The sequence below is a fragment of the Ursus maritimus genome, unplaced genomic scaffold, assembly GCF_017311325.1.
Source record: "Ursus maritimus isolate PB19 unplaced genomic scaffold, ASM1731132v1 scaffold_12, whole genome shotgun sequence".
Classification (NCBI taxonomy): Eukaryota; Metazoa; Chordata; class Mammalia; order Carnivora; family Ursidae; genus Ursus; species Ursus maritimus.
The window spans coordinates 34968338-34982720 of record NW_024423564.1 but is presented as its reverse complement, the minus strand read 5'-3'; positions in this window follow the sequence as shown (position 1 = coordinate 34982720).

Sequence of the window (14383 nt, the reverse complement as noted above, 5' to 3'; positions counted from 1 at the left end):
TGCCTAGAACTGCTCCCTAAGGAACAGTTATTATTATTATTATTATTATTATTATTATTATTATTATTATTATTACAGACTATTAGCGGAGGAGACAACTGAATACACTACAGGTTACAAGGCAGTGCCCCCTGCATAATCTAGGACACTCTCCTCATTTTCTCATCAACTGATTAGCAATCTTAATTCCCTCTGCAACCTTCATACGCCTTTGCCACGTAACCCCATATCCACAGGTTCTGGGGATTGGGATGTGGGCTTGGGAGGGTATGAATTATTCTGTGTACCCCAGCTATAAACCTAGGTGTGGAATTGCTGAATAATAGCGTATACGGATTTTCACTTTTGCCTCATAATGCCAGATTATTTCCCAAGTTAATCACGCCAATTTACACTCACTCCAGCAAAGTAAGACCTCTGCTTGCTCCACACCTCCTCAACATACCCTGCTCAGGCTTCTAAAATTTTGCCCATCTGGTGGGTGTAGCACTATATCTCAGAGTTTAGATTTCTATTTTGCTAATATTTTGATCGAATATTTTAATATGCTGATTGGTCACATGGGTTTCCTCTTCTGTGAAATACCTGCTTTTCCATTTGGTTGCTAGATTTTTTTCTTACAATGATCCTTGATTCATCTGGAGATTAGTATTTTGTCAGTTAAATGTACTACAAATATTTTCTCCCCATTTATGTTCTGTTCTGATGAACCAAAGTTTCTACTCTGATTGCGCTTGAATTTCCTCAATATTTTTCTTTACAAATTATATTTTTGTGTCTTTAGAAAATTCTTTCTTATCCTGTTGGCCTAAGGAAGGTCTCCTATGTTTGTTTCCAAAAACTTTAAAGTTTTTCCTTTCATATTTGTGTTTTTAATCCACCTAAGATTGATGCTTTTGGTATGATGTGAGGCAAAGACCTAATTGTACTATATCTTCCATCACCTGGATAACCAATTGTCCAAGGTCAATTACACTTTTCTGTGTGTGCCATTTTTATCATATATCAAGTTCCTCATATACCATGTCCATTTGGGGGCTTTCTCTTATAGTCTATTAGTCAATTTAGTTCTTCTTCTGCCAATATCACAGTTTCTTCATGAATTACTTCTGTAATATATCTCTGCATTTGATAAGACAAACCTCTACTACCCTTGTTCCTTTTTGAGAGTATCTTAGATACTCTTTATCCTTTGTGTTCTCATATATTTTAGACCCCGCTCAATATCTTCAAACCACCCTCTTGAGATTTTTATTACAACTTCACTGTGACTATACATTATTTGTGGTAGAGTTGAAATCTTTACAATAATGAATACCCCTATTCATGAACATGATATACCTCTATTTATTTAAACATTCTCTAATGTCTTTCAATAAAGTTATATGATGTTTTCATAAAAGTCTTGCACATATTTGGTGAGAGTTATTCCCAGGTATATTGTATTTTACTTGTACTTGAAAAGGATATATTTTTCAAATACATTTTCTTACTCTTTTGATGGTTATTGATATTAATCTCACACCTATCAAATTGTATTATTAATTTTAATAATTTTCCATAGGTTTTTTTATTTTTCTATGGTTAACGACATCATCTATTAAGTGGCTAACGACATCATCTATTAAGTAATGGCAATTAAAAAAAAAACTTGTTATTCCTTTTCTTTTCTGTGGCTAACGACATCATCTATTAAGTAATGGCAATTAAAAAAAAAAAAAACTCGTTATTCCTTTTCTTTTCTGTGTGGCTAGGACTTCCAGTATGTGTTGGCTAGACGTAGCATTAGCAGGCATTCTTCCCGTCTTACTGATTTCTAAAGGAATGCTTCTAACCTTTCACCAGTGAGTAAAATTGTTGTGAGTCTTTGGCAAATACTTTTTATCAACTCAAGGGATATAATTTCTATTCCTAGTTGGCTAAGAGTTTTTGTTTGGTGGTTTGTTTGCTTGTTTGTCTTAACATGAATATTAAATTTTATACAAAGATTTCTCTGCAACTATTGAGATGAGCATGTGTTTATTCTTCATTAACCTATAATTTGGTGAATTACATTAATTGATTTTTCAAAGGTTAAACTACTCTGTGTTCTAAGGATAAACTCAATTTCTCTACTGTCTAATCATATCTTTCATGTTTTTTAGAATATTTTATCTATCAATTACTGAGAGACATACATTTAAATGATTCCCTATAGTGGAAATTTGACAATTTCTCTTTGTAATTATGTCACATTTCCTTTTATGATATTGAAGCTATGTTATCAGGTATGTAAAAATTGAGTCATTTTATCCTCCCAGTGAATTAAGGTTAGTATCATTACTGAAGGACCTCCTTTGTCTATCAAGTTTTTTGCCCTAAAATCTATTTTATATGATATATGTACTCCAACTTTTTTTTTAATATTTGCCCAAAGTATCTTTTTCTATCTTTTTACTTTCAACTGTTCTTTATTTATATTTTAGGCATGTCTCTGATAACCAGCACAGACATAGATTTTGATTTTTTTAATCCAATCTCACAATCTCACTTTCAACGGGAAGTTTAGTCCATTTACTTTTATTGATATATTTTAATTTCTCTCTATCATCAATTTTTAAACTTTTTATTTGTTCTGACTTTTCTGTTGCTTTTTTCCCTTCTTGCCTTGTTTTAATTGATTCAATTTCTTAATTCCAAAATTTTCCCTTCTCTAGTTTTGGAATTATAAGCTTTATTTTTGTTCATTAAGTAGTTCCTTTGAAATCAGAATATGTATATTAATAGAATCTGTACTGATTATTTTTATAATCTTCCCAAATATGTAAGGATGTGAGAATGTTTTAACTCCTATCATCACTCTACCTTAAAACCTATTATTTTTTAATACCACAAGTTGTACTTTATTATTTATTATTTGTATTTTTTGTATTGTTCAGGTTTACTCAACTATTTGCCTTTTCCTTTACTCAACATTAGCTTTTGTCCCTCAAACTTTCCTTCTAGATCATTTTCCTTCTTCTTTTTTTAATTTTTTAAAGTTTGTTTTTTTTGTTTTTGTTTTCTTTTTTTTTTTAAGATTTTATTTATTTATTCTACAGAGATAGAGACAGTCAGCAAGAGAGGAAGGGAACACAAGCAGGGGGAGTGGGAGAGGAAGAAGCAGGCTCACAGCAGAGGAGCCTGATGTGGGGCTCGATCCCACAACGCTGGGATCACGCCCCAAGCAGAAGGCAGACGCTTAACCGCTGTGCCACCCAGGTGCCCCTGTTTTTGTTTTCTTAAAGTTATCTCTACACCCAACATGGAGCTCAAACTTACAACCCCAAGATCAGGAGTCACATGCTCCACTGACTGAGCCAGCCAGGCACTCCTCATTTTCCTTCTTATTGAAGACATCCTTAGTTCTTTCATTAAGAGTTTATTGATGTTGGGGCGCCTGGGTGGCACAGCGGTTAAGCGTCTGCCTTCGGCTCAGGGCGTGATCCCGGTGTTATGGGATGGAGCCCCACATCAGGCTCCTCCGCTGTGAGCCTGCTTCTTCCTCTCCCACTCCCCCTGGTTGTGTTCCCTCTCTCGCTGGCTGTCTCTGTCTCTGTCGAATAAATAAATAAAATCTTTAAAAAAAAAAAAAGAGTTTATTGATGTTAAATTTTCTCAGTGTTTGTTTATCTAAACTACCTCTATTTTATCCCCATTTTGAAAAATGGTTGTGGTAGAGAAAGTTAGTATTTACTAAACATCTTCATTTCTCACTCTTTCTTGCAGATAGTGTGGGCCTTTGTGACTCATTCTGGTCAAAGGACTGTAACTAGAAGTAACATGTTTCCCTTCCAGAAAAAGGTAGTTTATGTTCTATGTTCCTCTATGTTCCTCTTTCCCTCCTGAAATGACCTCATCACTCATGTAACTCTGGGTGATGCGGCTAGAAAGAGCAGAGCTTCTGTCAGCCTGGGTCCCTGAGTGACTGTGTGGAGCAGGGCACACTTGGACCTATCCTTACTGCATAACGCAAGAGAGAAACTTTTGTTAAGCCACAGAGGCTTCAGAGTTAATTTGTTACCACAGCATAATCTAACGTATTCTGACAAGCAGTTTTAATGGGTAAATAATTATTTCAGTTACTATCCCTCAGCACATTTAAAATATCTTCCCACAATCTTTTGTCCTCCATTTTTGCTGCTCAGAATTCACCAGTCTTGTTGTCATTCCTTTATTAGTAAACTGCATTTTCGGTTTTTAGATAATTTTAATATCTTCTGTCTTCGGCATTCTGAAGTTTTACAACAATGTGTTTAGGTGATTATGTATCTGTGTCTGCTTAAATTTATCTCACTGGGGGTCCTTTGAGTTTTAGAATCTGAGGTTACTATCTTTCATCGGTTCTAAAAATGCCTCATTCATTGGGTCCTCAAATATTGCTTTGTCCTTTCCTGTATTATTCCCTCTTGAAATTCTGATTAGAGGCATACTGAGTCTTCTCATTCTATCCTCCGTGACTCAACCTCTCTGCCGTATTTTCCAGCAATCATCTCTCTGTGTTGCATTCTGTGTAAGGTTTTCCAGTCTATGCTTCCCACTCCCTAATTCTCTGTCAGCTATGGTTTCCTCCACTCTTAATTCTTCCACTGGTTTTTAATTTCAATCTTTTCATCTTTCATTTCTAGAAGTTCTATTTTGTTCTTTTTCAAATGTGATGGATATTTTTGTATTCTTTTTCTCCTTCCTCACATTTTTATTTCCTTTATAATTTATTTTACCATATTAAACATTCCTTTTACTTTAAAATTTATCCATGCATTTAACAAATGATTTATATATTTTATCACTTATGTTAAGTGCTTCAGAGTAAGAGAAGTGCTCCATCTACTTTTATTTAATATTTTTATTACTTCAAATTGCTTCTCCTTCAGGATATAAGAAACTTGACACTGGATCCTTCCCTGTTCCTAGATATCTAATTCTGTGTCCAGCTATCACTATGGTCTCAGATCTCACTATATAACATCCACTACTGTAGGTGAAACGATCACCCTACATCTGCTGGTAAGTATGTCTTTCTCCTGTCACTGAGTCAGCCTCCAATTGGCCATATCTCTACTGTAAACTTCATGATTTTAATTCAGGAGTTTATGATTATTTCCAAATCTCAAGATCTATCTCTCTCCTTTCCACATCTCTAGACTGCTGCTGTGTTTTGGAGAATGTCCAAAAATTTGACCTTTGGATAAGGGGATGAGACTGTACAAACTTTTGCTTCTTAGTACCATCTGCCTGGGAATAAAAATCTCTGGGCAGGAAGAAATAAGAAAGGATGGAAGACAATTTTGGGGAAGTGTGTATATGGAGAACATGAGGGCAGGTATCCTGTATTCCAGTGATGAGTTTTCAATAATTAGGGGTAGTTTCCACAACAGTTTGATCTACTGTCTACTCATTGTTATCAATCCTGGCTTATCAATGATACTAAAATCATCCTGCATTTTCTAACTGATCTATGGTTTGTGATCTTGTGCCTGTCCAATTCTTGCAGTAAGGGACAGGTATTATGTGTTCTGTAAAGTTTCTAGACCAATCATCTCAGCAATGTTTATGTATTTCATGTGATAAAACAGATCCCACATTGTTAAAAAAAAATACAAAAAAAACCCCCTGTACTTGATTTCAAGTGTACACTTGACCCTTCATACATGTAGGTGTGATGGCCAGCATTCCAGGTATGAATTTTAGGTATAACAATGTTCCCAAGGAATGTTTACCTTACCAATATTCACAGGTTTTCATGTAAAGCATATGGATTCATCCTCAATATCAGCACACAAAACCTCCTTTAGTCCCTTAACACTTTCTATTGTCCAACACCAAATGTCAGTATCCAATATCGAAGTGGCCAATATTAAATCTTGGTTGGGAGAACTAATGTTTATAAAACACTGTTCGAGGAAATGCAGTCTATCTGTATTAGTGTCCTAAGACTGCCATAATAAAGTTCCACAACTGGGTGCCTTAAAACAACAGAAACATATGCTCTCATAGTCTGCAAGCCAGAGTCTGAATCAAGGTTTTAGCAGAACTAACCTCCTTTTGACATATCTACCAAAGGGTCTTTCCTTGCCTCTTCCAGCTTCTTTCAGCCCCAGGTGTCCCTTAGCTTGAGGCAGCATAACTCCAATCTTTCCCTCATCTTTCCTCCATGATTCTGTCTTCACATAGCACCTTCCTCTCTGTGTCTCACTTCTTCTCAAAAGAATTCCTACTCCAGTACAACCTCATCTTAACTAATTATATCTGCAAAGACTCTATTTCCAAATAAGGTTAAATTCTAAGGTACTGGGGATTAGGACTTCAACATATCTTTTTGGAGGACACATTTCAACCTAGTAACATTATTTATTCCTCCCAAGAGAAGATTTTATCTTCCAAATAGGCTTGGATCCCACTATATTTGAGCCACAGGAATTCGTCTTGTCCCTGGTCTGTGTGTAGATGCCAGGTTTCCACCTTTCATTAAACAATGGTCTAAGAAATAGCTTAATGAATGCCACTATTGTATTTACTCATCAAATTCTTTAAGAACCCTGCCCCCTTAGATTTTTTTTCAGAATAAAATGTTAAAAAATTCTCCCCCTGAATAACTCACAGGCTTTCATTTAGAGTCAATGAAAACCATATATCAAATTATGTGGTTTTTCTTTTAGTTATGTGTTTTTTCTTGCTTTGGTTGCCAGGAAGCTTAAAAATTCAGCCATATTTTAATTTTAACAACTTTGTAAGATGCTGCAGCTACATATCTTAATTTTATTTCTCCTCTGGCATTGATATTTTATTTTCATTTGGATCTTGAGTAGTTTCTAAAATTGCCTCTTACATTATTATGAGTTACTTGAAAACTTTGCTTAAAAATGTTAGTAATAAGTAAGGGGAAAAAAAAAAACAAAGAAATAAGTAAATCTCTCTCTCTCCCTCCTTCTCCCCCCCAGCCCCCACTTCCTTTCTCCCTGTCTCTTCTATTTACAGCATATTTTCCTCCGTCCCAGCTTATCCATCATTCAGTGACTGACCAAAGACTATGAGCCATCAACACTCAGTACTCTGGTTTACATTTTAGATGGATGATTCAAACAGTACACAGGTAAACAGGGAAGGAGAGGCAAGATGCTCACTTTATTCTTGAGCAAATCAACTAGATCTCACTGACTTCCTTCAAAGATTAAAAAAAAATAGCATGGGACCCATGCAACAGTAAAAATAAAAGAAATCTGGAAAAGCAGAGGAAATAGTTAGAAAAAATTAAATCCCTGAAAATCATACTGAAAGCATCAAGGAGTAGAATTTAAACTGAAGAAAATGGGACATGGAGGGCAAGCTATTGAAAAAAAATCACATAGAATTTAGTGGGAAATGACACAGAATTAAAGTGACGAGGGGGAAGATGAAAGAGGCAGAAAACATATAAGAGAGAACTGACAGGAATGACTGCTATCTTTGAAGCTGTGAATGAATACATGGAACCAAAAAAATTTACATAATAGAAGAATTTTCTGAAATAAAAAAGATCTTAAAATTACATTTTGAAAAGGCTCACCACATTCCAAGAAAATTTAATAAAAGCTTTTTTCTAGAACTTCAAGGACTGTAAAAAAAAAAAAAAAAAAAACAAAAACAAAAAACCCTATGGCCACCTAGGCTGAAGGAAAAATGTCATCGTCAAATATGAAGAAATCACACAATATTAGATACCAGAAGAAAACGGAACAGTGGTTAATGAATATTAAAGGAAAAGAATTTTCTATACCTGGTCTAAACTTTCATATGTAATGGTAAGAAAAAGAAATTCTCAAATACATAAAAAACTCAAGAATCATAACATTTACGAACTTCTGAAGAATCTGTCAGAAAAAAAATAAAAACAATGAACAGATGAGTAACAATAATGAATTCATGAATGAGAAAGTCATGGAGTAGAAAAGGTTTGGTGATGAGCTTTGAATCTCTTTGTACATAAAATTATATTTAAGTAACTAGGCTTCTAAGTCATAAAATGAAATATAATTGCTATAATGCTTAAAAGAAAAATTACATAATATAAAGAATAATATTTTGATGATAATAGACAGGGACAAGAATCATATTTGCTTTCCAAACTAACAGAAAGGGGGAGGGCGGGGAGAAGAAAATAGTCTAAGTAGATTAATTTCATCATCTTTCACCATCATTTCATTTCTAAGGTAAACTGAGAAATATAAATGTAAACATGTTATTTCATACACTTTACAACTTACAAATTGCTAGAGCGTGGTCGGTGGCCTTCTAAAGTGGCTCCCAATGATCCCCAACTCCTGGTATCATGCCTTTATATGTAGGCTAGACGTAATGACTTGTCTTTAACAGAGAATGTGGCAAACTGACTGAAGTTGAGCTTTTAAAGACTGTGATTTTTGTCTTGCTTACACCCTCTCTCTGCCTCTTCTCCCATGCTTGCTTTGATTAAGCCAGCTGCCATGTTGTGAGCTGTCCCATGGAGAGGCCCACGTGACAGGAAACTGAGGCTCTCTAGGGCCCATGAGGAACTAAATCCTGTCAACAACCATGTGGGGAAGCTTGAAAGCGGATCCTCCCCAACTGGAGCCCCCAACTGGAGCCCGCAGCTGAGAATGGTGCCCAGTACAACACCTGTGAAAACCAAACAGTAAAAACCCTGAAGCAGAGCGCTCAGCTAAGCCATGCCAGGATTCCCGACCCAGAGAAAGTACAAGGTAAACATGGGTGCTGCTTTAAGCTGCTAGGGTTGGGGGTAGTTTGTTACCCAGCAAAAGATAACTAATACACAGAGGGAGATGAAAACAAAAACAAAACAAAACAAAAACAAAGGAAACAGATCATAAAGCAAAAGAGAAAGAAACAATAAGCATTCAAAATGTAAACAGACATAACAGATGAAGTTAAACTCATCTAATTAAAATAATTTCAAATAGGATAGAATAAACTGTTTTTAAAAAATGATTAAATGAGGCAAAGAGAGACACTTTATAATGGCAAAGGATATACAACTCACAATAAAGTTATTATTGCTAGTATGAATCTGCATATATCAAATAATAGAGCATTAAAACACATAAAGGGAAACGTCAACCAACCAATCAATCAATCAATCAATCAATAAAAGAAATGTTGGGAGACTTCTCCCAAAGTCTCCTTTCCACAAGGCTCGAAACATCCCCTAATCTGTCTTCATGTTCCAGCCCTCCGCAACCCCTGAAACTCTTCCACTGAGTCCTCTGGAATTGGTGATTTCTTTCCACATCAGTTTTCATTGCTACCACTCTGGTTCAAGCCACTATTACTTCTTGCCTGGGTTACCTCAATAGCTCCTTGCCTGTTCAGCCTCCTCCATTGCTCTCTATGATCTCTTCTAAATAGACAGCAGCCAGGATAATCCTTCCAAAACATGCCTGACCATGTCACTCCTCTGCTCTAAACTCTCTGGCAGCCGCCCATTGAATTCAGCGTGTAAGCCAAAGTCCCTGCCACCCACTACAAGCCCTACATTGCCTGTCCCAACCCAGTGGTCACCCTCAGTCCTCCTCCTTCTCACCCCGGCTCGCTCCAGTCCAGCCACGCTGGCATCCTGGCTGTTTCTTGAACTCCAGCCACATATTCGCCTTGTGGCCTATGCCTAACTGTTCTCTCTCCCTGGAATGTTCTTCTCTCAGAAATCCACATGGTCATTCCCTTACCAACTTCAAATCTTTTCTTGAATGTCACCTTCTCGATAAAATTTATTCTGATCACTATATTTAACCTTTCAACCCACACTCTCCTGTCTGCATAATCTCTTTAATCCTACTTCATTTTTCCAAAACGCTTTATAATATACCATAGAATTTACTTATTTAGTTTATGTTTATTATTTGTTGTCTGCCTTTCCCACACTCACATTAGAGTATAGGCTCCATAAGGGCAGTAAAGTTCTTCTGTTTCATTTATTTATGTAGCCCAAGGATCTAAAAAGGTGCCTAGTACATAATGGGTGCTCAAAAGATATTTGCTGACTGACCGAATACATGATTCTCAGCTTTGTCAAACCTAAGGCCTCTTTTCATAACAAATACAGAGCAATCTGCTCTTTAACACTGTGAAAGGTAAGTCATAAACTACCTACGCAATTTTTTAAAAAACTCAGAGGTGATGCCTTAACTGTAATATAAAGGAAAAAGTACAGGTGTGATTCATCATGGATGCTCAGGCGTCCCTAAACTAAAGACACAATGAAGTAATCAGATGCTCGCATTCATCCGTAGAATCACTGTGAAATGGACAGTGGACAAACTGGATTGGTGACTCAAATTCCAAACAAACACTGTATTGCCATTCAATGTACTGCATTCCAGGAAAAGTCAATACATTTTAAACTATGTGAACAACACTTTATGTTCATACATAAAATAGATTCTACGCTCAGGTAAATATAAATAGGTTTTTCATCTACATGAATGGAGAGTAGAATAGTCAAGTCACACGGAATGCAGGAAATTCTTTGCTGTGCAGTACTAGCCTGGGCACTGCAAGATACCCAGCATTGTTGGCTCCACCAACTACACTCCAGTAGTTCTCCCTCCCCAGTCCCTGGGACAAGCAAAATCACTCTGGTACATTTCCAAAACGACTCCAGGAAGTAGATCCATCCCGACAGACTAGTTCTGTAAATCTGGTAGCCTGCTTTTCTGTTGTCATTGGCTACCTCTCTATCACATCTGACCTGTTAATGAGCTCCTCTTCATGTCTCCTTCCTTCCTTGGCTTCAGAGTCACGGCATTCCTGCAGCTTTTCCAATTTCACTTCCACAGTTCCTGCCACGTGTCATTGCCTAACTCTTCACCTCCCCTTGTCCATCTCCTCTGACCTTCCTTTTTTTTTTCTCTCTTTAGATTTATTTAGGGGCACCTGGATGGCTCAGCTGGTTGAGCATCTGCCTTCAGCTGGGGCCATATCCTGGGGTCCTGGGATCGAGCCTCATCAGGCTCCCTACTCAGAGGGGAGTCTGCTTCTCCCTCTCCCTCTGCCTGCCACTCCTCCTGCTTGTGCTCTCTCTCATTCTCTGTCAAATAAATAAAAAATCTTAAAAAAATTTTTTTTAAATAAAGATCTATTTATTTTGGAGAGAGAGAGAGAGCAAGGGGAGGGGCAGAGGGAAATGGAGAGAGAATTACTTTTTTTTTTTTTTTAAAGATTTTATTTATTTATTTAACACAGATAGAGACAGCCAGCGAGAGAGGGAACACAAGCAGGGGGAGTGGGAGAGTAAGAAGCAGGCTCATAGCGGAGGAGCCTGATGCGGGGCTCGATCCCATAACGCTGGGATCACGCCCTGAGCCGAAGGCAGACGCTTAACCGCTGTGCCACCCAGGCGCCCCAGGGAGAGAGAATTTCAAGCAGACTCCCCACTGAACGCAGAGTCCCAGGTGGGGCTCATCTCACAACCCTGATATCATGATCTGAGCTGAAATCAAGTCTAACCCATGATCTTCAACTCCCTCTCCTGAGGAATTGATTCTCAAAGTTCTGTTTCTACACAGAATACCCAAATCCACACTTCCAACTGACATTTTGTCATTCATACATAGAAAGCCTCAAGTTATACATGTCCAAAATTAAACTTGTCATCTTCCTCTAAAACCTATTATCCCATCTGTTGTACCTATCATCCACTTAGTCAATCTAGAAATGACAATCATTTTTGTTCCCTAGTCCTCACTCCCACTTCCAGTTGATTGCACTGCTCTGTCCATTTTGCCTTGGAAGTGTCTCATACCTGCTTCCTTTCTATTACTGTAGTTCAAGCTCTCATTACCTGTGACTTAGAATACTGTCACAGCCTCCTAACTGGTACTTCTACTCCAATTTATCTTTTGATATTTCCAGCAAAGGAAGTAATAATATTATTTATTAGTATTTATAAATAGTATGTTATTTATATTTAGTATAGTGGTGATTGAGTGCTCATTATATGTCAGTCACTATACAAAATGCTTCCCATCTCTTTTAATCTGCACGACCACATCATAAGGTAGGAATTATTGAAATTTTAAAGATGAGGAAAAAGAGGTTTGGGGAAGTTAAGTAACTTACCTAAGGTCACAGAGCTAGCTCCGAAGTGACATCAGGATCCCAGCTCTCCCTGGCTTCTAAAATCCCTGTTGTTTTGCCTTTAAAAAAAAATTTTTTTTGATACAACTTTTTCATATTGCCTCTAGTCTCATCACAACCTTCTATTCAGTCTCTACATTTTTCCCACCTGCCATTTCCTTCCTCCTCCACCCATTATCTATCACCTTTCCATATTGCCTCTAGCCATCACAATCTTCCATTCTGACTCTATCCTTCCCAGTCCATTCTTCCAATCCATAGGTTCTTTAATTTTACTTATCTCCTTACTTAGTAAGGATTTATTCATCAGCTATTTCAAAAGAGTACTTCATAGCAGGCTCCTCTTCTTTCCCTGCGCCCACCACATCTGCCCTCAGCCCTCCTTCTCCCCACTCTCTTCCCAGCTGCTAAGAGCAGGGTTAGAAAAGGAAATGAATGAAGCGGATACAAAAAACTCCCCGCATCTTAAGTTTTTCTCTGCCTAACTCAGTGTTGTTTTATGGTTCCAACAATGAACCAAATAAAAGGTGCTCTGTAAATTGTAGAGTGCTCTGCAAATGTAAAGTACGATATAGTCACCCTACCTTTGCATGCCCCAGGCTTCAACTGAGTTATTCTGTGAAAGACAGCAAAGGTGTTCCAAGTAGAGAACGCCACGTTTGTGTTCGGAGTGAGAAGAGTAAGGAAGAGTAATGCCCCAAATAATATGAGTTTGGCTCGGGAAACGTCTACTTGTCATTACTGCCTAAAAACCTAGCTTAAAACTTCATCAGGACGTGAGCCAGTAAGACAGGGCGATAATGGTTATCAGCCTGAAAACCCCCAATTTAAAACTCTCTCTAGGAATGCTCCCCTCCCCCCAGCTCCCTGGAGGTTTTAAGTTCGCGCGGGGGAAAGCCTCCCGGCGCCGGCCATGCGGGGAGGTAAGTGATACGCTCATGCTGCGAGGGCACTGGGAACGCGGCCACTCTCTCCCCTCTCCAGGATGAAAGGAAACGAAGAAAACCACAATAAAAACCTCCCTGCCCTCCCTCGTCTCTGCTGTGTGTCCGGTGCTCCTGCAGCTTGTTGCACCCACGAGCGTGGAATCTGTCACCCCGGAGTGGAACTGGGGGCAGAAGCGTGTCTGGCCCCGCAGAGAGCTGCGGCTCGCCCGGGCTGCGGGGCAGAGCTCGCAGGATGGGACCGGGTGGTGGCCCGGCTCGGCTGCGCGCCCAGCGAGCGCCACACCCCCACACTCCCTCCTTTCCACAGACGGGCTCCCCGGGGGAGCCCCCAAACTCAAAGACGAACGGTTTCTTCTTGAAAGTCTTAGTCAGAAACTTTTCCCTCTTGTCGCCGGTGCCACCAGCGAGTCATTTGTCTATCGGACGGCGCCGTTCGTCCAAGAGGCGTCCTGGCGTCCCCTCTCCTGCCCTCAGTCTAGCCCCACCGCTCGCTCTCCAGGCCGCTCTTCCCTCTCCCGTGAGACGCCCTTAGGGACGCGGTGAGCTCGGCCCTGCCCTCCGGCGACTTCTCGAGATTTCTTCTGCAGCCACGTGGACCCAGGTCTGCACTCTGCGATGTGGGCTGGACACTCCTTAGGGCCGATTCCCTGACGGGAGGCAGGGCGAGTGATTCCTTTGGGACAGCGCTGGTTCCCGGGGTGGGCGCTGGGGTTGGGGGGAAATGAGTGCTGATCAATAAAAGAAGCCTGATCAGAGGCACCGGTTTCCCGCCCTTGCTGACTCATCTCCCCTCCTGAGCCCATTCCCAAGTGTGCCTGAAAGTTCTGCTTAAGAATCCCAACAAGGGGATCTCCCAAGTTATTCTAGCACATCCCATAATATCCTGGATCAGAAGATCTTGTTTGTCTGCATCTCTCTCACCCTATACTTAACACACTACACACACGCGCCAATAAAAACACACTGTGCACACGACACACTCTACACACTACACACGCCACAAACACAGACCAGACACATTACACACAGCATACTCATTACATTCATCACATAAACATACGTTACATGCACACACTTCGTTTATGCTACAGGCTACATACACATACCATATACAACATACATACACATCATTTTTATTAGCAGAGAAGAGGGTTAAATCAGTTTGTTGGAGAGAGTGAGGAGGAAGTGGGTGAGTACTAGTATATATACTTATACCCACAAATGTCAATTTATTCCAAAGTTAGAAACTAGCTGATAAGTGAAACCTGTTGTTGTTAGAATTTAGAATGCTTTTCTTGGTTCCTCCCCCC